Source organism: Lactuca serriola, chromosome 1 (genome assembly GCF_051521515.1).
Source record: "Lactuca serriola cultivar US96UC23 chromosome 1, Lser_US96UC23_V15, whole genome shotgun sequence".
Lineage (NCBI taxonomy): Eukaryota > Viridiplantae > Streptophyta > Magnoliopsida > Asterales > Asteraceae > Lactuca > Lactuca serriola.
This window is the reverse complement of record NC_136408.1, coordinates 249,188,164-249,216,117: the sequence shown is the minus strand read 5'-3', so window position 1 is coordinate 249,216,117 and position 27,954 is coordinate 249,188,164. Positions and strand designations below refer to the sequence as shown.

Here is a 27,954-nt window from a genome sequence, read left to right as displayed (position 1 = left end):
TACTTTCTTTTGAACTCATTATATGATTTAGGAAGTGATTGCAAAACCCAATTCACAGCCAACTCATCTGGGAATGACACACCCAACATTATCAACCTATCAATGTGTGATTTCATTCCTAGAACGTGGGCACACACGGGTTTACCATCTTCATGTTTCATTTCCAATAGGGCTTTAGTGATATTGAACCTTTCAATTCTTCGATCTTGTGGGTTAGGGAGAACAATAGGAGGAGGAGGAGGAAGTGAAGCATGATTTCTCGTTCCTCGATTGAATCATGGAATACAATCTTCATGTGGAATGCTTGTTCCACAGGATTTGGGAAGACCATAATTGTCGAACTTTGACATCTACAAAACAGGAGAAAACAAATTCAAGTTAGTTGATTTATTGAGTCCTTAGTAAATCACCCAAATGAAATACTAAGGCTAGGACCCAACACAATATTCCACAACTCGGGAGAGGCATGTCGTAACCCTAATTGTAGAACATTTGAAGGTAAGTGAATGACGATTCACTAATTTTCCACCATCAAAACGAAAAAGAAATTTAAGTTTTAAATCTATGAAAACTCCTAGATCCTTTGAGATTCATTGAACTTTCAATGGCATGTTTAAATCTCGATATGCCCATCATGTTTGTGACTGGGATGCCAAGGATCACAACGCCGGTGTGAATAACCATGCAAACTTTCATGGTGCCCTCACATGTTACATTCACCTATTCGATTTGCCGGTAAACCACACACGCTCCACCGAACTATGACAAACATTGAGTCACCCTTTGCTACCTTTGCTTAGAACCATTTAGTGTGCCAGTAAACCACATACGCTCCACTAACGTCTTCACAAGGGCACGAAGTGTAATTTCATGGAGTTGCATCAATTCACTTTTGCCTAAGTAACTAAGATTGGGAATTTTATGAAAACATTTAGTTACTTTTATACTTCATTATACTTATAATGGAAGGTTTCATCCTATCCTACCCGTTCGGCTAACGACCCTCCACTAGTCAAGAGTGCGGTGGGTAAGAGTGGATACCTATTCAATCGCCATTTTATAGGCAATTTCCTTAAACACCCCTTATAGACCAGCTTCGTGAATGAAGCCTACTAACGGTTAGACTGACTTTTACTCATACATATATATAATGTTAGACTTTTAATGTTATATATAGTATAGGGTGTATTTTATACTTTCAAAATACTAGGTGGTCTAATTTAACAATTATACTTTTAATTCAATTAAATTGTAAACCTAAACATTTATGGATTTATTAAACCTCTTTTAACTATACACCTTAATTAATTAATAAAACCATAAGGGTGTGATTTGAACTTTTTCAAAACAATACTAGAGTTTTAGAATTTAACATTCCTAATTATACTTTTAATCAACTTTTAAATTCCAAAACTTGAGGGCAAGTTTTCAAACATTTCAAAACATTAGGGTTTAGAATTTAAATATACATCAAATTAAACTATTAATCAAAATTTAAATTCCAAAACTCGAGGGCAAGTTTTGAAACCTTTTTTCAAAACATTAGGGTTTTAACTATTTAAATTTCAAAACAACAAAACTTTTGGGTTCAAATTTAAACTATAAAACCTAAAGGGGAAAATATGAAACATTTCATAACATAAGGATCAAATAACAAATAATCTAAATTAACAATTAATCACATAATTATCCATATTTGATTTATTTAATGATTTCTTGCAAAACAATTTACCAATTTAATCAAAATAATTAATCAATTATCACATAAGGAAACAAATATTTTATTAATTGATAGATATCTTCAATTAGATTAAGAATATAGTCAAATATATCATAAAATCGGATTTATATTGATCTAATATGATAACGTAACTATCCATAAACAGAAACAACAAGAAATCAGCTATGGACGCGGCGAGTCCAGCCTCCAGAAACCAAAAATTCGAATTTTTCAATCATATCAAGCATCAATACAATAGAAACCAGTCTAGGCTCTGATACCACTGATGGGTTTTGGTCATAAGACATCCTATGTGCTCATACAAACCGTAATGCTCGGATCTAGGTTTCTCTATTGTACATGCAAGTTATCCAAGACTATAAACCCTAATTCTAACATAAGGGAATCGATTTTAACATATAATTAGGTTTAAGATATTCCCTTGATTGTTATGTAGTAATAAAAATCCCAATTCCTCCTTGTATTGACTTTAGAAAGCTGAGAGTCACAAGTGTCACTCCTCTAATGGCTTACAAACACCAAGAGCAAATGGAGAAGATATAAAGAGAGAGGAGAGGTATAAGAATTCGTCCCTAAGAAGCCTTCGGAAGGTCTGGACGAAATCATGAGCCAAAGGGGTGTTTATATAGGTGTTGATGTAGGGTTTCAGTCCTTATCCTTATCTAGTTGCTTGCTCACCAAGCAACCCATAAGATAAGCCTTGAATCCTTATCATGGTCGAACTCTAAGGCCTTATCATCTTAAATTCGTCCAACCTATCCTTAGGATAATCCTTACCCTATTTTGTAACTATCACATAATTACAATTCAGCCCCTCTAGTTTAATTAATTACATTTGATCACAAAATTAATTTTTAATTAATTATTGACCTACATTAATTAAACAAATATGATTTCTCCTTTAATATATTATTATTATAACATACTAATAAATCATAATAACCTCTCTCTCTATTTATTTCTCCAATCAAGTTGCTTTGGTGAAGGCAACCCAAAAGGACCATGCACAATCGGGTCAAGTACATACCAAAATAATTATGGACTTAGACACTAATCCAACAGTATCAACATTGTATCAGTACAAAACCCCAAGATCAGAATATATATAACTCCAATGTGTGTGTGTACGAATCATGTCGGCGCCTTCCTGCACTCATCACTGGTACCTGAAACACATAACACAACAACTGTAAGCATAATTGCTTAGTGAGTTCCCCAAAATACCGCATACAACACATACGCCACTCGAGGCTATAATACAACCCTCTGGTCATTGTGTCTCAGCGGGACCCTCCAGTCCCGTAGCTCGTTGGACCCTCTGGTCCGGTCATAGCTCATTGGACCCTCTGGTCCGGTCTAAATCATCATACAACATACATATATCAAATAGCACATAATCTCATACATAACACATAAGACCCTCTGGTCAACACATAATACCACTCTAGGTAACGTTTAGTGAGAAGACTCACCTCGATGTCTCGGTAAATATCTGACTCGAAAGAAATGTGATCTAGCCTCCGCCTAATTACATAAAGTAATACTCTCATAAATACAACTGTACTCAACCCTAAAAGTCAACAAGGTCAACGGTCAAACTTTGACCCGAATCGTCGAGTGCACTAGGGCGACTCGGCGAGTCTACACGTGTCCACTGACTCTCTTAGTCCCTCTCTTGGCACGTCGAGTACTTCCCTTGACTCGACGAGTTCCACCTGGCATGAATCGTGGGGCCACCCTAACTCAACTCGCCGAGTCCCAAGAACAACTCGGGGAGTTCCGCCTTGAACTCCAGTCCCCCTGACTCTCCCTGAATCACCGAGTTATTTCTCAACTCGGCAAGTCCACTCACTGAGTGATTTACGGAAACCCTCATCCTACTCGCCGAGTCTGTTCCTCGGACTCGGCGAGTTCATGCCATGCACAAACTCCACAGGCCTCCTGAGGTCATATCTGTTCCATACATTCATAGATCTGGCCTTCCCAAGCATGATAATCACGTCAAGTTTAGACCTTGACACTCATATAACATCTAAATGGTCTAACTTGGTGATTTAGCCCCAAAAATGACATCCCAAGCTCATGGCTCCCAAAATAACTCATAAAGCTCCAAGGGTTAAGGTCTCTGGACCTCTTTAGGTCCAAATCTAGAACATAGACTCAAGAAGGGACCAAATGCTCCACTTATTCATCCTCTAAAAGGGTTAGAAAACCCTATCACTAAGAATCAACATCAAAACTGAAGAAGGTTCAAGCAAAATACCTCAATATGATCTCTAAGAACTTAGAAATCACCACAATCGCTCCTTCTTCAGCCTCCTGTTGCCTTGGTCACCTCCTTCTTGAAAAAACACCCACAAAAGGATCAAGAATGGCCTCTCCTTCCTCGCAAATGCTCTAGATCTCTTAGGGTTTCTCTCTAGGGGTTGGTGACCGCAAATGACGGCCCTAAGGGCCTTTAAATAGGTCTCAAACCCTGGAAATTAGGGTTTCATTAAACAGCATTGACTCGCCGAGTCCACTCATGAACTAGCCAAGTCCAGCTGTGAACTTGCATACAAATCCGCGACCATACTCAGCGAGTTTAGACGCCAACTCTCCGAGTCTCCTCACAATTCCCAAAACTAAAAGAACAAAATAGGATACTTGGGAATCCGGATGTTACAATTCTCCCCTACTAGAATCAGACTTCTCCCTCGAAGTCTCACTCTGCAAACAACTCTGAATGCTACTCCCGCATCTCACGCTCCGGTTCCCAAGTCAACTCTGACCCTTTTCGATGTTGCCACTGGACCTGAACCAGAGGCACCTCCTTGTTCCTCAAAACCTTGACCTTTCGATCCCTAATCGCTAGCGGTCTCTCAACATAATTCAAGCTCACATCCACCTGAATATCTTCTAATGGAACCACTGCCGACTCGTCGGCTATACACTTTCGCAGCTGCGACACGTGGAAAGTGTCATGAATCTGACCCAACTCTGTTGGTAACTCCAAACGGTAGGCTACCCTACCTACCCTCGCGATCACCCTGAAAGGACCAAAATATCGGGGCCCCAACTTGCCCCTCTTCCTGAATTGAATCACTCCTTTCCAAGGAGAGACCTTCAGGAGCACGAAGTCGCCGACCTGAAACTCGGGCTCGGACCGGCGTCTGTCCGCATAACTCTTCTGACGACTCTGAGCGGTCAACAACCTCTGTCTGCCCTGCTGAATCTGCTCCGCCGTCTGAAGTACGATCTCGGTACTACCCATCACACGCTGCCCTACCTCTCCCCAGCAAATGGGGGTCCGACAACTCCTCCCATACAACAACTCAAAGGGCGGCATACGAATGCTCGAATGATGGCTGTTGTTATCAGAAAACTCTGCCAAGGGCAAATACGTGTCCCAACTCCCGCCGAAATCCAACACACATGTTTGAAGCATGTCCTCGAGCGTCTGAATCGTTCGCTCACTCTGCCCATCAGTCTGTGGGTGGTATGCGGTACTAAAATGCAGTTTCATACCCAATTCATCATGAAACTTCTTCCAGAACCTGGAAGTGAAATGTACATCTCGATCTGAGACAATCGAGATTGGCACTCCATGCCGCGATACCACCTCTCTCACGTACAATTCTGTCAACCTCTCTGCGGAAGAGCTCTCACTGATGGCCCGGAAGTGAGCACTCTGCGTCAACCTGTCCACAATCACCCAAATTGCATCGACACCCATTGAGGTCCTTGGCAATTTGGTGATGAAATCCATTGTAACATGTTCCTATTTCCACTCGGGAATCTCTAATGGCTGCAACTTACCATGTGGACGTTGGTGCTCGTCCTTAACCTTGCGACAGGTCAAGCATCACTCTACAAACCATGCGACATCCCTCTTCATACAGGGCCACCAATATTCCTTTTTCAGCTCCAAATACATCTAAGTGGCCCCGGGATGGATTGAGAATTTCGATCGATGATCCTCTTCCATCAAAATGGTACGTGTTCCACCCACGGGCGGTACCCATATCTGACCCTGAAATGTCATAAGCCCCCGGCTATCAGTAACGAATTCCGATACCAGCCCAACAACTCGCTCTCTCTTTTGGCTTACTGGCCTCACAGCCTCAGCTTGGGCCCCACGAATAGAATCCGACACCGGGGTCATCACCGTCAATCTCATACAAACATCCTGCAATGGGGTGCCCTCCACCCTACGGCTCAGTGCATTGGCTACAATATTAGCCTTTCCCGGGTGGTACAGGATCTCACAATCATAATCCTTGACCATGTCCAACCACCTCCTCTAGCGCATATTCAGGTTGGGCTGATCCATCAAATACTTTAAGCTCTTGTGGTCCATGTATATCGTACACCGAACCCCATATAGATAACGTCGCCAGATCTTGAGGGCGAAAACTACCGCTCCCAAATCCAAATCATGAGTGGGATATCTCGACTCATGAGGGTTAAGCTGCCTCAATGCATATGCTATCACATGCCCCCTCTGCATAAGCACCGCTACCAATCCGGATATCGATGCATCACAATATACCACAAAATCCTACATCCCTTCCGGAAGCTCTAATACTGGGGCCTCGCATAATTTCTGGCGAAGTGTCTCGAACAAGGTCTGTTGCTCTGGACCCCAAGAAAACGCAGCACCCTTCTGGGTCAACTTGGTGAGTGGCACGGTGATCTCGGCACCTCCCACCTCATAATCGCCTCAATCTTGGCTGGATCAACTAAAATCCCATTCTGGTTAACAAGATGCACCAAAAATTAAACCTCTCGTAGCCAGAACTCACATTTGGAGAACTTGGCATAAAGCCTCTCCGCTCTCAGAACTCTGAGGATCTCCCTCAAATGCTCCTCATGTTGCTCTCTGGATCTCGAATACACCAATATGTCGTCAATGAACACGATCATTGATCGGTCCAACATCGGTCTGCACACCCTGTTCATGAGATCAATGAACACCACCGGTGCGTTGGTGAGTCCGAAAGGCATCACCACGAACTCGTAATGCCCATAACGAGTCTAGAATGTTGTCTTTTGGACATCCTCCTCCCGCACCCTCACCTGATGATACCCAGACCTCAAATCGATCTTTGAGAACCAAGATGCTCCTTGCAACTGATCGAACAAATTGTCGATCCTCGGCAACAGGTAACGGTTCTTGACCGTTAGCTTGTTCAACTCCCGGTAATCAATGCACATCTGGTGTGAACCATCCTTCTTCTTGACAAAAAGAATAGGCGCCCCCATGGCGAACTGCTCGGCCGAATAAACCCCTTCCCCAGCAGCTCCCGGAACCAATTCAATACCGAACTCCACTTGCCTCTCCGGAGGCACACCCGACAACTCCTCTGGAAACACATCCGGAAACTCACGTACTATCGGGACCTCATCAACTGACCTCGGTCTCTCTGAATCAACCCTCGTATCCATCACATATGCCACAAATCCCCTACAGCCCTGCTGTAGACTCTGTCTCGCTCTAGCGGCCAAACAAAATGCTGACCCAGCACGTGTACCCTCGTTGTACACCTTAAGAACTCCCCCCACTAGGGTCTCGAATCGTCACCAATTGATGCTCACAGTCTATCATAGCTCCATATCGGCTCAACCAATCCATACCCATTATAACACACATGTCCCCCATCGCGATCGGAACCAGATCTATCGGAAACTCCACACTGAAGATCTCAAGGACACATCCTCGAATCACATCTGAAGCATACACTGCTCGCTCATCAGCTATAGAAACTCGCAGAGGTCGATCCCACGCCTCTCGACAGATACTAATGTGCTGACTAAAAGCTACTGAAACGAATGACCGACTCACACCCGAGTCAAATAATACCAAATCAGGCACAGAACTCACAAGAAAAGTACCTACGCACATCATCATATAAGCATAAAAACCCAACTCAAATAAAAGATGAAAAGAGAATACATACCAGCCACAACATCGGGCGCTACGCGGACCTCCTCCGCAGTCAACTGGAATGCTCTCCCACGAGCCTTTGGTGCCTCAGCCTTCACCGGCCGAACCTCGGTAACCCTAGTAGCAGGCGCAGATCCCTGCGCTGATCCCTGAAGTAGCTGAGGGCACTCAGCCTTCCGATGGCCGGTCTGGTTGCAATGAAAGCAAACCAAAAATCCCTTAGGGAAATCCTTCGCGATACGCCCCTCCTTCCCGCACTTGTAACATACCCCAGCCCTGCACGACCCCTCGTGACCCTTGCCGCACATCCACCAAGTGCGGCCCTTCACGCCTCCAGATCTCGAATCAGCGGGTCTAGCCCGCTTGGCTGCCGGCTGAGACTGAGCCAGTCGCTGATCCGCCCTCTGTGACTCGGCCTCCTCCCTGGCCTGAGTCTCCAACTCAATCTCCCTAGTCCGGGTATTTGCCTGGAGCTCAGCAAATGTCCGGTATGTCAAGTTCGCCACGAACTCCCGAATTTCTCTCCTTGGCACACTCAGATAACGGCTCATACGAGCCTGCTCAGATGACACCTGCTAAGGCAAAACATTGCCCTCTCATGAAACTTCCTGGTGATCACTGCCACAGAATCAGTACCCTGCTTGAGGGTCAAGAACTCTTGAATCAACTGTTCCCTCTCCACCGGGGTAACATACTCCTCTCTGAACATAGCGATGAACCTCTCCCAGGTCACCTCGGAAATCTCAGCCAAAGTGAAGTTCGCCATCACGAACTTCCACCAATCCTTCGCTCCCAAGCGGAGCTGGTTCAGGGTGAACCGAACCCTCAAGTGCTCTATACAAGAACACGTATAGAAACATCCCTAGATGTCAGAGATCCATATCATAGCGGCAATCGGGTCCTGCGTCCCGTTTAACTCTGGTGGCTCCGTGTTGCTGAACTCCCGAAACAAGAACGAGTCACCTCCCTGAGGTCTGGCAGCAGCAACTGCAGCAGCCTCAGTCAGCGCGGCATACCGCTCATCAAAAGTCTCAATCAATGTGGTCTTGATGTCCCCAAACATCTTAGGAATCTCAGCCCGAATGGCAGCAGCCACCTCCTCGTGAATCAATCGACGGATCTCCTCATCGCTGACACCACTGCTCTCAGGTGTGTGTCGAGTCCCAACCATGATGCCTCTGAAATACAACAATAATTATCAGATACTCGATCGAGCATACTCATACTCGATGACGCAACCCTACTCGTCCTCCGTTGTCCAAAAGATTCTTACTTGGAATGCCCACTAATCCGGTGTCTTCAATAGTACGGGCCCAATACTACTGACCACCCCGCATCAACGTTCACTGCAAGTCCTCCTCCTTGGATCCTGGATTACGAGTACTCTACTCTCATGAGCTCCTAACTTCTATCTACTCGCTCTCAAAGCATCTCAGCAGCAGAAATCTCCTAGGCTAAGGCATCACAAATCAGGCCACTCTAGTCCTAATATGTATACCTAACCTACTCTAGCATGCATAATGTAACATAACATATCTCATAACACATAATGTAAGGGTACTTTTGGGGATTCACCGTTCGGGCGCTGGCTGATCGTACACACGGCTCTGCTCTGTTTGTCTCAAAACTCTTTTTACTCTTTTCAAAAATTTTACATCATTATCAAAAAAATTTCCTCAAATCCTCAGTTTGAGTTCAGATACGCCCGAAGATGCATCTGAATCCCTCAAACCAAGGCTCTGATACCAACTTGTAACACCGTAAAAAAATTGAAACAATTTTTCACTTTGAAAACCATAAAATGGCATTCACATTCATTTTAAAAACATTGTATCAGTACAAAACACCAAGATCAGAATATATATATATATATATATATATATATATATATATATATATATATATATATATATATATAACTCCAATGTGTGTGTGTACGAATCATGTCAGCGCCTTCACGCGCTCATCACTAGTACCTGAAACACATAACACAACAACCGTAAGCATAAATGCTTAGTGAGTTCCCCAAAATACCGTATACAACACATACGCCACTCGAGGCTATAATATGACCCTCTGGTTGATGTGTCTCAGCGGGACCCTCTAGTCCCATAGCTCGTTGGACCCTCTGGTCAGGTCATAGCTAGTTGGACCCTCCGGTCCGGTCTATATCATCATACAACATACATATATCACATAGCACATAATCTCATACATAACACATAAGACCCTCTGGTCAACACATAATACCACTCTAGGTAACGTATAGTGAGAAGACTCACCTTGGTGTCTCGGTAAATATCTGACTCGGAAGAAATGTGATCTAGCCTCCGCCTAATCACATAAAGTAATACTCTCACAAATACAACTGTACTCAACCCTAAAAGTCAACAAGTTCAACGGTCAAACTTTGACCCGACTCGTCGAGTGCACTAGGGCGACTCGACGAGTCTACACGTGTCCACTGACTCTTTTAGTCCCTCTCTTGGCACGTCGAGTACTTCCCCTGACTCGACGAGTTCCACCTGGCATGAATCGCGGGGCCACCCCGACTCAACTCAGCGAGTCCCAAGAACAACTCGGCGAGTTCCGCCTTGAACTCCAGTCCCCCTGACTCTCCCTGACTCACTGAGTTATTCCCCAACTTGGCAAGTGTCACACCCCGAAACCGAAGGCGGAAACGTTCTGGGGCGGAAGACGTCATGAATATCGCAACCAATGTACATAGTAAGCGTAGTAAACACAAAACATTACATTACATAGAATTATTACATTTGTTTGAAATCAAAATGTTATAAGTGTTATATATATATATATATATATATATATATATATATATATATATATATATATATATATATATATACATATATATATATATATATATATATATATATATATATATATCATATGAACAAAAGTTAAGACGATTCTGATAAGCGCTCCGTCTTCTCCAAAAGATCGCGGGTACCTGTCTAATGTGGACCAGAGAATACAATCAGTTTGAAAATCAACATAAAGCTGGTGAGTTCATAAGAGGTTTGTTTTCTGAAAATGTACAAATTTCCTTTAGTTTTTCCGAAAAAGTTTGTTATCCAAGAAAATCCCATATTTTCTTATAAGTATATTTTAGTTATCCATTGTTATACGATCCGGTTATGTACAGTTTGTTATCCCAGGAAAAACCCTTATTTTCCTTAAAAGTAAAGTTTAGTTATCCATTAGTTACACGGTCTAGTTAAGAACAGTTCAGTTATCCCAAGAAAAAACCTTATTTTCCTAAAAGTTTGTGTTTGGTTATCGAATCCAAAAGTAATGTACAAGTATCTACCATACTTAAAATGTTTGTGTGAAGTTCCTGAAAGCCTGGTTATCCTTGAAATGTATGTTAGTTTTAACACGTATATAAAACTATTGTGAGGAAAGTAAACTAATTCTTAAGGTTATTAGCTTACTAAATTCATTATTACCAACAAGTAAATCTCCCTTATCTAAATTGCGAGTTCCATAACCATACGATAGACTAAAAATGGCAAGAACATTACACCATCTAAAACAAGTTTTCAAGTACCAAAACAGTTTAGGGTAATGTTTCTAGTCCATTTCCAGCAACTAATGTCGAAAAACTACATTCTGAGGCTCCTACTCGCCGAGTGCACGAACCTTCTCGGCAAGTAGGATGAAGATATTACATGAACTCGGCGAGTCCCCCCATGGACTCGGCAAGTTCATCAGGCAGAATGCACAAAATCGACTTTTTTCAACTATTTAGCACAAATAACTAACAAACAAGCCTAGGCTCTGATACCACTGATAGGTTTTGAGCATTCTAACACTTCCTAAGTGTACATGCAACCCTAATAACCTTGGATCTATGTTTGTCTAATTATCATGCAAAGTTGAATTCCAGGGTTATATTCCTATCTAGCATACATGGGGAACAATCTTTAACTTGAATGAAAGATAGAATAACTTACCTTATTGTTGCTTATGTTCCTTGAAACCTTGTGAGTCTAGCACCCCAAGTGTGATGCCTCAAATGCTTCACACAACACTAAATGCTCTTGGAAAGACTTCTGAGAGAATACACACTTCTTAAAATCGGCCTATCCCTCTTGTTTCATATGTGTAACCGATTTTGGTGGAGAATGGGACTCTTATATAGTGTTGACACATCTTGGGTTACACCATGTAAACCCTAATGTGTCATGACTCTTCATTTCCATGACCCATGGGTTTGTAACTCCCATGGAGCATCCATGGAGCATCCTATGGGTGGAACCCAACTTGATAATCCATGGAGCCTCTTAGCCCACTATACAAGATATGGATGATTTACATAATGAACTCATATATTTAATTAGTTATCTTTTGATCACTTAATTAATTCTTGATCAAAATAATCAAATAATATTATTAATATATTAGAACTTACAATATATTAATAATCTCCAAGTGTTATTTCTCTCATTTAGTCTATCCAATTGCATGGTGCCATGCAACCCAAATTGACCATGCTGGGTCGGGTCAAGTACTGACCAGAAATAGTTATGGACTTAGACACCTTATCCGACAGTAAAAACTTGTCTTTGGTCCTATTTCATGATTTAAACACGAATTTGAAGGCTAAAAATGTAATACTATGAGCTAGGATAGTTATCTTACCGATTTGGAGCTTGATTTGGATGATTTTGGCTCAATTTTGAGTTTTAGAGAGAGAGAGTAGAGAGAGGAAGTTATGAGGTGGTGGTAAAAAGCTAAATTGAAGTTCACTCATCCTTTATATAAGGCTTGAGTTTGTGGCCCGGTGGAATTCTACCCGATACTGACGTTAGACGAGGTTTTTGGTCGTACCCGATTTAATTGTTTATACCCCGATGGAATAAAACTAAAATTTTTCCAAATAATAATTTGGGGCTTTTTCATGAGTTTCTAACATGTTTGGATACCAATTAAGTCATAATAGAAGGCTCAAAAATAATGACTTAATTTAAAAGCTTAAACGGAAACAATTCGAAAAAGATGAATTTTATGGACGGAAACAGGTTACGGTGATGGAGCAAACTTCGAGTTGTCACATTATCCCCCCGTTATAGGGAATTTCGTCCCGAAATTCAAACTTTAAATACGACTCAAGGATATGGAAAGAGATACGGATGCTTACGTTTCATCGGATCTTCGCGCTCCCAAGTGAATTCGGATCCTTCACTTATCGGGATACGACTTTGTTTCGTACGTTTAAATCTCTCGATCTATGATTTTGATTGGTTCTTCCATGGGGTTCAGACTTTCTTTGATTTCAGTCTCATCAAAGGGATTATTAGGGTTTCATCGGGTAGGCACTTCTTAAGGACAGAGACGTGGAATACCGGATGAATGCTGCTAAGTTCTGAGGATAGTCGGAGTTTGTAGGCTACGGATCGATCCTAATGAGGATCTCGAAAAGTTCTATGTACCTCGGGTTTAATTTTATGCGTTTCAAAATGTATCATGCCTTCTTTATTTCTGATGGCGCTAATCAATACTGAGATTTAGATACAGGGTTAGCTCCAGCAATTTGATCGATACGAAAATTGGAATTATGTTTGTCACCGTAGATTATGAGAGTCGGGTCAGAGGGGAGACTGAGATGGATGGCCTTTTCGAAACCAATCATATCAATATGATTGGACTCAGCCAATCCATGCCAATGATAATATCAAAGCTCTTCATGAAAAATTGGCATTAGGTCGAATGGAAAGGAATAGTCGCCATGAGTAAGGATACAACCTATGGATATGTCGTTAACATTCTCTTACTCACAGTTAGCTATCTCGATGGTAAATGTTTCGGTTACTAACGAAGAACTAAGTTTAGGAAGGTATTTGAATGAATAATAACAAATTTTCTTTCAACACTAGAATTGAAAAGGATTACAGGCATAAGATTTATTGAGGAGGAATATACCTGTGGCAACGGTGGGGTCGACGGCTGCCTCATTTTGTCCAATAGCTAGGACTCTCCCGGTGTTGCCATTTGTTACTGTTTTGGGGCAGTTTCTCTTGTAATGACCAACTTCACCACAACCATAATAGGTCTGGCCGATACCTGCTTCAGAAGCTTGGCTGGTTGATTGGGCTGGCGCCTTGCACTATCGAATCGTATGCCCCTTTTTACCACAGTTGGAGCATGATAGTTCACGGCAAGGTTCGGGGTTATGGTGGTATTTACACTTGTCGCATAAGGGAAGGTTACCAGCATACCTACTAGTAGGTGTTTGAGCTGTGGATCCTACTATAGAAGCAGCAGCAGCAGGAATAGTAGCAGCATGGACTGCTACAATTTGTTGCTTCTTCGAGGACTCTTGAGAAGGCTGACTCTTCTTCTTCCTCCAAAGCTTTCTTTTCTCACAGCTCCTCTCTGTCGGCTCAAGAGTGGTGGTTGCTTCCTCTAAGTCATCGCTATGGTCGATCAGGATTTGTGCTAGGCATTTGGCACTGTCGTATGTATCCGGATTCGCAGCTAAAACATTCCCTTTGGTTGGTTGGGTCAACCCCCAGATGAACCTCTCAATCTTCTTACTCTCCGGAGTAACCATCCCCGGACAAAGAAGCGCCAAGTCATCAAACCTTGAAGTGTAAGCTGCGATATCGGAACCCTTCATCTTTAGGTTCCAAAGTTCGTGTTCTAGCTTCTGCATTTCGCCCCGAGGGCAGTACTCTGCAAGCAGAAGTTCCTTCATGGCCTCCCAACCCATGGCATTGGCTACAGGTAGGGTTAGGGATTTGACTCGGCCATTCCACCAAGTTAGGGCTTTATCGGTGAACGTGCAGGCAGCGAACTTCACCTTATCCAATTTAGAGCAGGCACAGATTTCGAAAATAGATTCGATTTTTTCAATCCATCGGGTTAGAGCAATGACACCTCCAGTGCCATTGAAAGATGTGGGTTTCGTGTTCATAAAGTCCTTATAGGAACACTCCTTCCGGTGTCCCTGGCTACCTTCTTGGTTTTGGGGCTGGGGACCACCGGGGCCACCGGGGTTCATTTGAGACATGGCGGCTGCCACTACGGCAGCAACAGCTACCTAGAACATCATGGGATCACATTGGGGAGGAGGTGGTGGTGGAGGGTTGTTGTTGTTCTTTGAGCTGGGTCTCTTTCTTGGAGGCATCTTGATCTAAAATGGCCAGGAAGAGAGGATCATAAGTCCTCTGAATTGAATCAAGAGATATGGAACAGGGAATATCTCAATATGACAGATATAGGATTCTATAAGTGAATAGCAGGAAAGAGTTATCAAAGCAACTAAACTATTGCTAAAGGGATGATTGAGGAGCAGTGCTGGAATGAGGATTTCTATAATGGATTTTATTCGAGAAATACTCCCATAGTATTTCATGATTCGCTGTGACGACGACTCGTTGTTTGGGTATTGGGTAAGTTTTAGGCAAGCCGCATACCACAGTCACTCCCAAGCACATGTTGGTCGTGTCTCGAATGAATATAGTTGGCCAGGCTATATTGATCCTAGACACGACTACATAACTGCCCAGGTTTAACCGTAGCGTACAAAACCCATTTACTTATGTTTTGTTCTACTTGTAGTTACGGATTTCGACGGTTAGGTATACTTGTATACTTTTGAAAATACTTATATTTTAAGGTATACTTTTAGTTCAGAGCACTTAGGCCCTTTAGTGTTTATAGTCTTATACCATGTAAGGTTTGGTATACTAGTTCACTATAAACAAGGGCTCTGATACCAATCTATCACACCCCGAAACCGAAGGCGGAAACGTTCCGGGGCGGAGGACGTCATGAATATCGCAACCAATATACATAGTAAGTGTAGTAAACACAAAACATTACATTACATAGAATTATTACATTTGTTTGAAATCAAAATGTTACAAGTGTTATACATATATATCATATGAACAAAAGTTAAGACGAGTCTGATAAGCGCTCCGTCTTCTCCAAAAGATCATGGGTACCTGTCTAATATGGACCTGAGAATACAAGCAGTTTGAAAATCAGCATAAAGCTGGTGAGTTCATAAGAGGTTTGTTTTCTGAAAATGTACAAGTTTCCATTAGTTATTCTGAAAAAGTTTGTTATCCAAGAAAATCCCATATTTTCTTATAAGTATATTTTAGTTATTCGTTGTTATACGATCCGGTTATGTACAGTTTCTTATCCCAGGAAAAACACTTATTTTCCTAAAAGTTTGTGTTTGGTTATCGAATCCAAATGTAATATACAAGTATCTACCATACTTAAAATGTTTGTGTGAAGTTCATGAAAGCCTGGTTATCCTTGAAATGTATGTTAGTTTTAACACGTATATAAAACTATTGTGAGGAGAGTAAACTAATTCTTAAGGTTATTAGCTTACTAAATTCATTATTACCAACAAGTAAATCTCCATTATCTAAATTGCGAGTTCCATAACCATACGATAGACTAAAAATGGCAATAAGTAGTCCATTATCCATTTATGACTTTCGTCAGCCTTAAACCTTTCGGTTCGGCTGTAGCTAGCAGCCAGGTGCGGGGTAGTCAGCCCCGTATAGATCTATACACTCAAGTCACGCTCTCCCTCCAGGAGATTCTGGTTACGGGAGCGGTCCTCCAATCGCTTATCTCTGTGGAGTGTTTATAAAGGACGTGCCTCCAATTATTAAGATTAACGAATTTACAAGTAATAATGCGGAAAATCCTGTTTTAAATCCTAATTACAAGGGCAGTCCTCCACTCGCGTATCTTTGTGGAGTGTTACTGAGGACAAAATAAATGTACTAAACTAATGCTTTTAATAGTAATAAAGTGGAAAAATCATGTAAGAAACATATATTATAACAATATATAGTAAGATTTGAAAACTAATTCTACAAGTCAAACAGTTGGTTAATACGGTTTTGATTGTTAAAAGCATGTGGAATATGAAACATTTCAAATGAAATAATAAGTTTGAGTACAAGCTATCCTTGTACCTTTGCTTGTATCCCCCCCCTGAAAACATTGAAAAACGCGGAAAAAGGTGTAGGGGTATGAACTCACCAGTTGAGAAGCATGTCGGTTTGGGTGCTAAGTGTCAGTTCGGGGCTTGATAGCGCGCGAGGTTCCTATGTAATATGAAATGATATATAATTGTATCTAATTAGACTTCAAACCACTAATTAGATAAGAGTAAACACCTCTAGACGCGAAAACACTTCAATTCAAGTATTTGGAGTGACCCGGGTAGCATCTATGGATGAGTATGGCTTGGATATGGAGTTTACTCTTCAAGAGTAAACTCCTTTAGGAGTTTATGTTCCAAATGACCCACTCCCCATGATTTTATGGCCGTAAAATCATGGTGGGGTGTTCTTGGTTGCTAAATACCCTTATAACTCATGAGGGGTGATGCTAGGCTTGGTTTCAATGCATTTGAATGAGGTTTGAACATCCTAAGGACCATTGAAGGAGTTTACGGCAGTAAACTATGAGTTTACGGTTTTAGACTCTTATGTGTCATGTATTAAGGTGTGTTGGTGGTCATAGGTCACTACAATGCACAAAGGAAGGTTAGAGGGTTGATTCCATGGCTTAGGAAGTGATTGGGACTTGAATTGACCTTGGAAAAGTAGTTTACGGTCTATGAAGATGTTCTTGGGAGTTTACTACCTTAAACACATGATTTTACAACCGTAAACTCATGTTTGTCCATGATTCATGGGTTTTAGTGGTTGTAGGTTAAGCATACAAAGTTCTAGGTCCAATTCCAAGCCATACAAGGTGTTAAAAGCACTTTAGCACCCATTGGAGGAGTTTATGGTCTAAGGAGGTGTGTTCACAGTCCAAGAATGTTCTTGGGCCATAAACTCAAGTTTGTCCCTTTTGTGTATGTTTTGGTGCATTTCTTGAAGTATTATAAGGTTCTATGCACTCATGGAAGTTCATGGAGGCTTTTGGAGGTGTTTAGGGGCAATTTAACACCTTAAAAAGGTGTTTATGATCCATGAATGAGGGTTTATGGTCCAAGCATGTTCTTGGGCTGTAAACTCATGTCCATACCTCAAATGGTAAGATTTTGGGGTCCTAAGCTCATGCATGCAAGTTTCTAAGCCATATCTAAGCACTAGAAGGGGTTTGGAGTGTTTTTGGGGCTTCAAAACCCTCTTTAGGGGTGTTCATGGTTTTGGGAGGGTTACCAAACTGTAAACACTTGTCTTTGGTCCTATTTCATGATTTAAACACGAATTTGAAGGCTAAAGATGTTATACTATGAGCTAGGATAATTATCTTACCGATTCGGAGCTTGATTTGGATGATTTTGGCTCAATTTCGAGTTTTAGAGAGAGATTAGAGAGAGGAAGTTATGAGGTGGTGGTAAAAAGCTAAATTGAAGTTCACTCATCCTTTATATAAGGCTTGAGTTTGTGGCCCGGTGGAATTCTACCCGATACTGACGTTAGACGCGGTTTTTGGTCGTACCCGATTTAATTGTTTATAACCCGACGGAATAAAACTAAAATTTTTCCAAATAATAATTTGGGGCGTTTTCATGAGTTTCTAACATGTTTGGATACCAATTAAGTCATAATAGAAGCCTCAAAAATAATGACTTAATTTAAAAGCTTAAACGGAAACAATCCGAAAAAGATGAATTTTATGGACCGAAACGGGTTACGGCGATGGAGTCCACTCACTGAGTGATTTACGGGAAACCCTCATCCTACTCGCCGAGTCTATTCTTCGGACTCGGCGAGTTCATGCCATGCACAAACTCCACAGGCTTCCTGAGGTCAGATATGTTCCATACATTCATAGATCTGGCCTTCCCAAGCATGATAATCACGTAAAGTTCAGACCTTGACACTCATATAACATCTAAATGTTCTAACTTGGTGATTTAGCCCCAAAAATGACATCCCAAGCTCATGGATCCCAAAATAACTCATAAAGCTCCAAGGGTTAAGGTCTCTGGACCTCTTTGGGTCCAGATCTTGAACATAGACTCGAGAAGGGACCAAATGCTCCACTTATTCATCCTCTAAAAGGGTTAGAAAACCCTAACACTAAGAATCAACATCAAAAATGAAGAAGGTCCAAGCAAAATACCTCAATATGATCTCGAAGAACTCAGAAATCACCACAATCGCTCCTCCTTCAGCCTCCTCTTGCCTTGGTCACCTCCTTCTTGCAAAAACACCCACAAAAGGCTCAAGAATGGCCTGTCCTTCCTCACAAACGCTCTAGATCTCTTAGGGTTTCTCTCTTGGCGTTGGTGGCCACAAATGACGGCCCTAAGGGCCTTTAAATAGGTCTCAAACCCTGGAAATTAGGGTTTCATTAAACAGCGTGGACTTGCCGAGTCCACTCATGAACTAGCCGAGTCCAGCTGTGAACTCGCATACGAATCCGCGACCATACTCGGCGATTTTAGACGCCAACTCGCCGAGTCTCCTCACAATTCCCAAAACTAAAAGAACAAAATAGGATACCTGGGAATCCGGATGTTACATTATCGATCCTTTGTGTGAGTTTTTCTTGCACAAAGTTAAATTTTTAGTAATTCAGTAAGTAGGTTAGGTTTTAGTATTTATTAGTTCTTTGTCGTTTTATTTAATTATGTCTAATTTTTTTGTTTCATACAGTCTACTCGCCGAGTGCACTCAACCCTACTCGGCGAGATCCCTGATGTTGACAGTTTAATTTTTATTTTCGTTCAGTTTCATCTTTTATTCTTTTTATGCGTTTTTCTTGTTCTGTTGCAGGCTTTTTATGACCAGAGGATCCAGCACTCCACTGATTCCCCCTTTTGAAGACCCAGAATCCGCGTTGAGGAAAAACAAAGGCAAAGACGTTGAAAGCTTGAATACACACAAGAAATCGCCTTTGTCTAGCTTGAAGACGGTTTTTGGGAAGAAGAAGAGCAGCAAATCAAGAGCATCCAGCGCCTCTTTAGCAAGCGAAGACCTAATCAAAGAGGATACCAAGTACGAAACCGAAGGACAAGATGACCCTACATTCGGGCATGTTTCCGATTCCAACGACGAATTAGTTGTTCTCATGGCTAACATCGATGAAGTCCCCATGAGGGAATGGAAGAAGAGGATATGCGATGATACCGGCTTGGGACTTGTGCAACCCGCAATACCCGCAACTGCCACTTTTGAGCTTAAGGGTCACATTCTTGCTCTACTCAAGGAGATCCTCTTCTACGGAAAAGACCACGAAGATGCTTACAAACACTTGGATGAAGTCAATGATGTAGCTGATTATTTTAATGTTCCAAACGTGCCTCGCGAAACTCAGCTACTTCTCATGCTTCCGGTTACATTGAAGGGTGCTGTAAAGGATTGGCTCAAGTCACTTCCCCCCGGATCCATCACTACACGGGCCAAGATGAAAAAGAGTTTATGGATCAATTCTGCCCACCCTCCAAGATATCTAAGTTAAAGAAATCCATAGCCAACTTTGAACAACAAGCTGGAGAGTCACTTTATGAAGCTTGGGAGAGGTACAAGAGTTTACTAAGGAATTTCCCACATCATGACCTTAATAGTCAACAAGAAGTCTCCATTTTCTACGATGGAGTGAATGTTACAACAAGGCAATTACTTGACTCGCAAGGTCCACTCACAAAGTGTCACACCCCCGAACCAGACGGCGGAAACGTCTGGGGGCTGTCGTGACTTAATTGAATACCATAACATTGAATATATATGAAACATAACAACATTCGTCACCATTCATCAACATAGTACAACCAGTAGTGTTTACATATCATACATTGTTTAACATTACATTCCCCAAAAATTAATTTGTTCAATTCGTACAAAAATAAACTGCAACCGTCACTGAATATGGTTTCCCTTGATTCACTGGTTCCCTGAGAATACAAGTATTTTGAAAAACTTCAACATATAAAATGTTGGTGAGTTCATAAGTTGTATTTGAAAACAATGCTTCGTATCATTTGAAAACCACCAGAAAATCCGATATTTTCTGAAAATAGTATAGTCAAAAAGGTGTGAAGATCCATAAGTATGCCTGTTTGTTTTCTATACTTGTAAAATATTGTTTATTGAAATCGTATGTGTTCCGAATTTGTATGTATTTGAAAACCCTAGGAAAACCCGATGTCTTCCTAATTCTTTGAATTCCATGAAAATTACTTGTGACCATTGCAACGCATGAAGTTGTTATTCCAGACGACATTGGATCATTGATGAGCATGACTATCCGCCACAGACACGCGTTACACAAACGACTAGTCTATAGCAATACCAACGATCCCGAAGGCGTCGTCCGTACTAGTCACGCTATCCAACCGTCCTGTTGTCCCACATCCGAAGAGAAGGAGGACACGAAGGCCTCGACGACTCCGTTAGTCGGTTAGGGATAAAAGGTACGAGGGGTCCCAGACCCGCCTCGCAAAAAGGCAGACTTTACTAGCGACACTAAAGGACCCTTGGGGACCAGTAGTCTACAGCCATTGAAAGTCCGGTTACGTTGTGTCGGGATGGTAAAACCCAGCACCTCGTAAGATGAAGTCTTTGGGCCTTAAGATCAGGTCGTCGGGCTAGCTAGGCTCAACGAACAAGATTTTACACTTGTGGGGCCCAAAGATAGTGCGTAGACGTCTGTGCACATGTATAATGTATTCCGAATCGTTAATTGTATGAATCATAGTATTGTAGTATCATAGTATCGTTGTATTTGTGGTTTCGGATTTCCATTGGTTCGAGACCGAACCAATTCGTTTGACAACGACTTTTGGTATTGTAGTGTATTGTATTTTGTCGATAGTAGTAGCACCATTATTTGATCATATTGCATGTATAGAATTAGTCTTGGAAATTTTCTGTTTTCGGCCCCTCCTCTTTTGTAAAATTTACCTTTTCAACCCTTTATTTAAAATATTTTCCGGTTTGGTATTTAAATCAATTTTCTTGACATTTTAACACCAAAAATTGTTGAAATAATCATTTTCCAGCATATTTTCCATAGAAAACAGCTTAAGACCCTGAAAATGCAGTTTTCTTGGTTTTAATCCCTTCTTTTCGCAAATTTGACAATTTTGGCCCAAATAGAAAATTTTTTGCAACTTTGGTCCTTTTTAAATTTAAAAAGCATTTTAAACCTTTGAAAAGGAATTGGAACACTTATAGTCCACTGTTTTACAGAAAGTTACAGTTTTGGCCCTCCAAAACAGAAAAATTCGCATAATGGGCCTTATTGGGCCGAAATTTTCATTTTTAGCCCATTAAGCTTGAAATTCATATTTTTAGTCCTCTAATTAAGTGTAATTCCAGAAATAGTTTTATGGAAACTGTTTTGGCACACTTCATCCATCAGAATCTGTGAAATGTCAATTTGGGCCCTTATTTTTGTATTTTTCACATTTTAGGCCCAAAATTTGTGTTTTTAACCCAAAGAAAATTATTACTAAACCACTTAGCCATTTTTCTTGAAACACTTTGTGTTTAGAAATATATTTGAAGCTAAAATCATTTAACACAAGATATCTCTCGGTTTTGATGGGTTTTAAGGCTAGATCCAACATTAAAACACATAAAAGCATACATATAAGCATGGAAATCATACAAGGCATACAAACACATATAGATCTACACTTTCACTTGTATTCCCCCCCCCCCCCCCCACAAAACTCATAAAAATAGAAAATAGGGGTATGAATCTCACCTTGGGGTGTTGATTCGGTTTTGCAAGGAAGAATGGAAGGAAAAATGAAGTGTTTTTGGCCTTGGCTCCCTTTGATGAAGATCTCGAGTTTTGAGATGGTTCTAGGGTGTAAGATCACGATTTTTGCATAGGTTAGGAAAGGATTTTGATAACAAAAGAATTTAAACCATAGATCTATGCATAATCTTACCTTAGATGAAGAATTTTGTGGAGATTTCTTCTTGAATGCTTCCTAGAACTCGAGATTTTTGAGTGGAGAGGGAGAGTTGTTCTTGAGTGATCTAGAGAGTGTTTGAGAGATTTTTGGTGTGTGTAGGTGTGTATGGCCGAGAGTGAGAGAGGAGAGAAGAAGAGATGTGATCTTGAAGTGATATGCATGGAAGAATGGGAAATAATGCATGGAAGTCCTATGGGTAATAGTGAGGTGGCACACTTAAGTCAACTATCTTCAAATCCTCTTGGGCTTGGGTATTGGGCCGAAACATGGAGGAAAAAAAAAAGAAATTTGGGCCTTTTGCTCCTAAGCCCAATATTAGAGTTAGCCTTAGGTATGTTTTTAGTCTAAAAGAATGTAGTAGGATTTTTATATTTTTATTGGACTAGTTTAGGTTATTCATGTATCAAGGCTTTTAATTTATTTAATTCTGGGCCCAATATGGCCCAAAATGTTAAAATAAATAAGTGTGGGTCCAATTAGAGCCCAATTAGGGTTCTAAGCCCATGTTAGTCAAATTGGAAGCTTATTGGTCCGTTTGGATCCAATAAGGAAGTTCTAGTCTAAAATAGACTTAACAATAACTTCTAGGGTCTCCAATTGTTTGCTGACTATTTGTGGTACTTGCATAATGTATTTGATTGAAGTTTTTGATTCATATTTACTTGAATGTATAGATTACATAGCTCAAAATTTTCAGTTGTGACATCATCCCCCCGTTAGAGGGAATTTCGTCCCGAAATTCTGTTTGAAAGCTAGATTTGAGAATGCTAAAATAGGTGAGGGTACTTCTGCTTCATTTGATCTTCGCGTTCCCACGTGAATTCTGGCCCACGCCTTGCGTTCCACCGTACCTTCACGATCGGGATGCGACTCTGCTTAGTACGCTTCACCTCCCTGTCCATGATTTCGATTGGCTCCTCGACGAACAGGAGATTTTCGTTGATTTCGATTTCGTCAAGAGGAATGACAAGGGTTTCATCTGATAGGCACTTTTTCAGATTAGAAACATGAAACACGGGGTGTACACCGTTTAGCTCCGTGGGTAGTTGTAGTCTGTATGCTACTGGACCTATTCGGGCGACGATTTCGAAAGGTCCAATGTATCGCGGGTTCAGCTTTCCCCGTTTTCCGAAACGTATAACCCCTTTCCAGGGTGAGACCTTTAACAATAAGCGATCACCGACCTGGAATTCTAAGGGCTTTCGCCGTTTATCAGCATAGCTCTTTTGCCGGTCACGCGATGCTTGTAATCGAGCTTTGATCTGGACAATCTTTTTTGTGGTCTCGCGAATGATTTCCGGTCCTGTCATTGCCCTATCCGACGTATGTGTTCTTGCTAGCTGGGTGTCACCTACTTCAGCCCAACATAACGGTGATCTACATTTACGCCCGTACAGTGCTTCGAAAGGAGCCACCTTAATGCTCGAATGATAACTATTGTTATATGAAAACTCGATCAACGGTAGGTGGGTATCCCAAGACTTTCCGAAGTCTATCACGCATGCACGAAGCATGTCTTCAAGCGTCTGAATGGTTCGTTCGCTTTGACCGTCCGTTTGTGGGTGATATGCGGTGCTCATATCAAGATGAGTTCCCATGGCCTTGTGGAGCGACTGCCAAAAGCGTGACGTGAACCTACTGTCCCTATCCGAGATGATAGATTTTGGCACTCCATGAAGTCTTACAATCTCTCGTAGGTACAAACGCGTCAGCCTCTCCATCTTGTAGGACTCTTTGATTGGCAGGAAATGGGCAGATTTCGTCAGTCGGTCGATTATTACCCATATGGTGTCCAATCCGTCCGACGTCTTGGGCAGCTTGGTCACGAAGTCCATAGAAATCCCCTCCCATTTCCACTCAGGGATTGCCGGTTGTTGTAACAATCCGGAAGGTTTCTGGTACTCCACTTTCACTTTGGCACACGTAAGGCACTTACTAACATAAGTTGCGATTTCCGCCTTCATGTTAGGCCACCAATAGTGCTGCTTAATGTCCAAATACATCTTGTCCGAACCAGGATGAATGGAGTATCGTGTCTTGTGGGCTTCCTTCATAACGGTCTCCCTGAATCCTCCGATTTTTGGAACCCAAATACGGTTCATGAAGTAGTATACCCCATTCTCTTTGACTTCCAGGTTCTTCTCCATTCCGCGTAATGCCTCGCTAGTTTTATTTTCCGCCTTCATAGCCTCTGACTGGACTGATGCAATTTGAGTGGCCAGATGAGACTGAATGGTTATCGAGTGTGTTTTCGTACGGCGATTTGTGTACTCCTTCCGACTTAATGCGTCAGCTACCACGTTGGCCTTGCCTGGGTGGTACTTGATCTCGCATTCATAGTCATTTAATAATTCCACCCATCGCCGCTGTCTCATGTTCAGCTCCTTTTGATTCAAGATGTGTTGGAGACTCTTGTGGTCCGTGAAGATGGTGCACTTTGTACCGTACAGGTAGTGCCTCCAAATTTTTAGGGCGAAAACCACGGCTCCCAGTTCTAGGTCATGGGTTGTGTAATTTACTTCGTGCGTCTTTAGTTGACGGGACGCATATGCTATCACTCTTCCACGTTGCATGAGAACGCAACCTAAGCCTTGATTTGACGCGTCACAGTATACTACAAAATCTTCCGTTCCTTCGGGTAGCGATAGCACAGGAGCACTACAAAGAGCTTGCTTCAAGGCTCGAAACGCAATTTCTTGTCGGTCTGTCCACTTGAATGGCACGCTCTTTTGTGTAAGCAAGGTAAGTGGCTTGGCGATTTTAGAGAAGTTTTGGATGAATCTCCTATAGTAGCCTGCTAGGCCTAAGAACTGACGAATTTCTGTGGGCGTAGTCGGAGTTGCCCATCCTTCCACAGCTTTGACCTTAGAGGGATCCACATGAATTCCATCTTGGCTAACTACGTGACCTAGAAAATTCACGCTCCGTAGCCAAAACTCACACTTAGAGAGTTTGGCGTAAAGTTTTTCCGATCGCAGCGTCTCTAGGACTTGCCGGAGATGTTGGCCATGTTCCTCTTTGCTTCGAGAATAGACGAGGATGTCATCGATAAACACAATGACGAAGTTGTCCAGGAACGGTCGACAGATTCGATTCATTAGGTCCATAAATGCGGCAGGTGCATTTGTTAGACCGAAGGGCATTACAACGAATTCATAATGTCCGTAGCGGGTTCGAAAAGCGGTTTTAGGAATATCTTCTTCTCGGACTTTGAGTTGGTGATATCCAGACCGTAAATCTATTTTAGAAAAATAGCTAGCTCCTTGGAGCTGGTCGAATAGATCATCGATTCGCGGGAGTGGGTAGCGGTTTTTGACAGTGAGTTTATTCAACTCTCTGTAGTGGATGCACATTCTGAAAGATCCGTCCTTCTTTTTGACAAAGAGCACCGGGGCTCCCCATGGCGAGTAGCTAGGTCGGATAAATCCCTTGTCCAGAAGCTCACCGAGTTGGCTGGACAATTCCTGCATTTCAGCAGGTGCCAACCGATATGGTGATTTAGCGAGAGGAGTTGCTCCTGGAACTAGGTCGATTCGGAACTCAACCTGTCTCTCTGGGGGTACTCCCGGAAGGTCTTCAGGAAACACGTCCGGGAATTCACACGCTACCGGAATGTCTTGGATGTTAATTTCTTCTTTGGCCTTGTCCACTATGTGGGCCAAGAACGCTAAGTTGTTCTTTCGCAGATGTTTTTGTGCTTTGATGCACGAGATAAGACGAAGATTCGTGCTAGGTTTGTCTCCGTAAATTACTAGGGTTTCGTGATTCGGGAGACGAAGGCGAACGGCCTTCTCATGGCACATAATCTCAGCATGGTGGGGGCTTAACCAATCCATGCCGATAATCACATCGAAACTCCTAATTGACACTGGCATCAGATCTATTCGTAAGACGTGTTGGTTGAGGGTTAGGGTACATCCGACATAGATCTCCCTAGTGGATTCGGTTTTCCCATTGGCCATTTCCACCGTATAGGTTTCATTTAGCTTCTGGGGTTGTTGTTTTAGTAAATGTTTAAACTTCTCGCTCACGAAACTTCGCTCCGCTCCAGTATCAAATAAGATGCACGCATAAGTGTGGTTTAGGAGGAACGTACCGGTCACAACTGCGGGGTCCTGAACTGCATCACTCTGACCCATAGTCAGCATTCTTCCTGCTCCTCTGTTTCCTGAGTTGTTGTTGTTAGGGCAATCTCGACGGAAATGTCCCGTCCTTTCACACCCAAAACAGGTGTGGCTAGGTCCTGCATTGATGCTGCCGGCATTGGTGTTGTTGGTATTGCGGTGGTTGTTGTTGTTGTTCTGGTTGTTTCCCTGACTCTGGTTCTGAGAAGGATAAGTCCTGCAGAACCTTGCAGTGTGTCCCCTTCGGTTGCAACTGGTGCAATGGAGTTCCCTGCATTCGCCGTGATGGTGGAGGCCGCACTTATTGCAACTAGGAAGAGTGCCGGAGTAGGGTCTTGAAGTATTCGAAGCAGCTGAGGCTGGAGCATGTGATGTGACTGGTACCGGCGCGGTGACAGCGTGAACTGCCATCGTTTGCTGCTTTTTAGAGGTCTCGGGACCCTGACGCCCCTTCCTCTTGTTGTTCCATCCTTTCTTACCATCACTCTCCTTCTTCTTCTCAGTCTCTGCCGGTTTCTCGCCCTTTTTGTGGTTATGATCATATAGCCTCTTTGCCAATCTCTTCGCACTGTCAAAAGTTTCAGGGTTCGCAGCGATCACATTCCCTTGAATGGGGGATGTCAGTCCCCAAATGAATCGTTCAATTTTCTTTCCCTCTGATGTGATCATACCCGGGCACAACAGAGATAGTTCGCTGAATCTCGATATGTAAGCATCGATGTTCCCATTCTGCACCGTGAGATTCCATAATTCCTGCTCCATCTTCTGTATTTCGCCTCGGGGGCAGTACTCAGCCGTCAACATCTCTTTCATTTCTGCCCAGGGAATAGAGTTGGCGACAGGGAGTGTCATAGCTTCCACATGACCATTCCACCAAGTGAGTGCTTGGTCCACAAAAGTGCAGGCCGCGAACTTCACTTTCATCTGCTCGGGGCACTCGCATATCTCGAATACCGACTCTAACTTCTCGATCCATCGCTTTAGGGCGATCACTCCTCCGGTACCGTTGAAAGTTCGGGGTTTAGCGTTCGCAAAATCCTTGTAGGTGCACGTTTTAGTGAGTCCTTGGTTCGTCCCGTTGTTCGAACTTCCGGAGCCTTGACCATTGCCTCCTGCATTGTTTCCTCGGTGAAGTTGTGCCATAGCTGTTGTGACCGCAGCAGACACGGTTGCCTGGAAAGCAGTGGAGTCAACTTCGGGCGGGATTGGTTCAGGATTTCCGCGAGTAGCTGGGCGAGGCATCTTTCTGTCATGAAACGGAAAGATG

General features: G+C 42.4%; 1 non-coding gene across 1 annotated transcript; it reads right to left on the bottom strand.

Annotated features, from left to right (window-relative positions):
- Positions 1-20,089: 20,089 nt before the first annotated feature.
- Positions 20,090-20,196, bottom strand: LOC145080760 (small nucleolar RNA R71). The gene has a single exon (XR_013695346.1). It is a non-coding gene; the product is annotated as a small nucleolar RNA R71 (small nucleolar RNA).
- Positions 20,197-27,954: the final 7,758 nt, after the last annotated feature.